The following is a 1,355-nucleotide window of genomic DNA, read 5'->3' on the forward strand; positions in this document are numbered from 1 at the left end:
ATGCTTGGAAAGGTGGTGGGTCAGATAAAGATAGGAATTCTTTCAACAAGATGATTGACAAAGTGACTGTAACAACAGGCTTGAGAAAGTGAGGATGGAGTCGAATAGGGCAATGTTCACCTCTTTTGTTCATAATGTTTATGAATTGTCAACTCAGTGGCATCTAACAGCACGTTTAGGTGATGCTAAGATACTGTCTGTTGCAAGCAGGCTTTGTTAAGAAAATAAAAGATACTTTTCCTCCCACTCTGAAGGAGACTTAAAGTAACTTTTGTGGGAAAATCTGATAGCTCCCTGAAGGTAAAAATACTGAAAGTGTGTTCCCTGACACTGCATATCACCAAAAATGTTTCTCATTCTTAACCAATTCACACAGAAGCTCAGCAAGTAATTAAGTACAGGTGAATATTTTCTTAATAGCAGTAGCACCAGATGTGGATTTTAGCTTCTAGGATTCTTCTCCCAGTAAACTTTGATACTTGGTAGTTATCTTTTTAAGCAGCTCTGGTGGGCCAGTAGCAAAGTTGTAAGAAATTGTACTGCAATCTCAAAGGCACAGAGTTCAAGGACACAAACTGCTCCCCAGGAGAAAACTGGGCAATATCTAGTTGTTCAAGTTCTATATGATACTCGACAATAACAGTCTTCCTTCTATCTCTCAAGTTTTGAGTGAAGTAGTTTGCCCTGCAATGTTAGTTCTTCTATTATTCTAAAAAGAATTGCCACATTTTAATTTGTTCATTTTTTATTATTATTAGGACAAAAGTGATGACTTTCAAAGTTTCTATATGCCACATCAGAAAGTAGAAATTTCGCACTTCTTCATTTTTGAAATTTATGTTTCCAAAAATGTCATATTCTTTTGTCACTATTGACAGATAATAATATCTCTCCTTTATTTCTCTGAATAGATGTAATCTATCATTTTTATAATTTCTTTCTCTTAAAACTTTAAAAATTTTACCTTATCTTTAATTTCCTTCCGAGTATAATGTGTCTAGTATAGACATTTTTTGTTTGTTTTATAATGAGTGTTTCTCGATCTTTCTTTTCTACATATAATTGTATCCATTTTTTGAGCTCTCACTTAAAAGAACAGAGGGGAGCTCTGGTGGCCTCGTGATGATGCCCTAGTTGTAAGAAGTTGTGCTTCAATCCTGAAGACAAGCAATTCAATTCTATGAGCTGCTCCATGGGAGAAAGATGGGCAATCTCCTTACATTTGATTTACCGCCTCTTAAAACTCACTGGAGCCTCATTCTACAACAGTGGCACCATATAGCATTTGTCCCTTTGTGACTGAGATACCTCACTCAGCATAATGTTCTCTAGGGTCACCCATTTTGAATAATATT

The sequence above is a fragment of the Elephantulus edwardii genome, unplaced genomic scaffold (genome assembly GCF_000299155.1).
Source record: "Elephantulus edwardii isolate Elephantulus edwardi_28Jun2011 unplaced genomic scaffold, EleEdw1.0 scaffold00009, whole genome shotgun sequence".
NCBI lineage: Eukaryota > Metazoa > Chordata > Mammalia > Macroscelidea > Macroscelididae > Elephantulus > Elephantulus edwardii.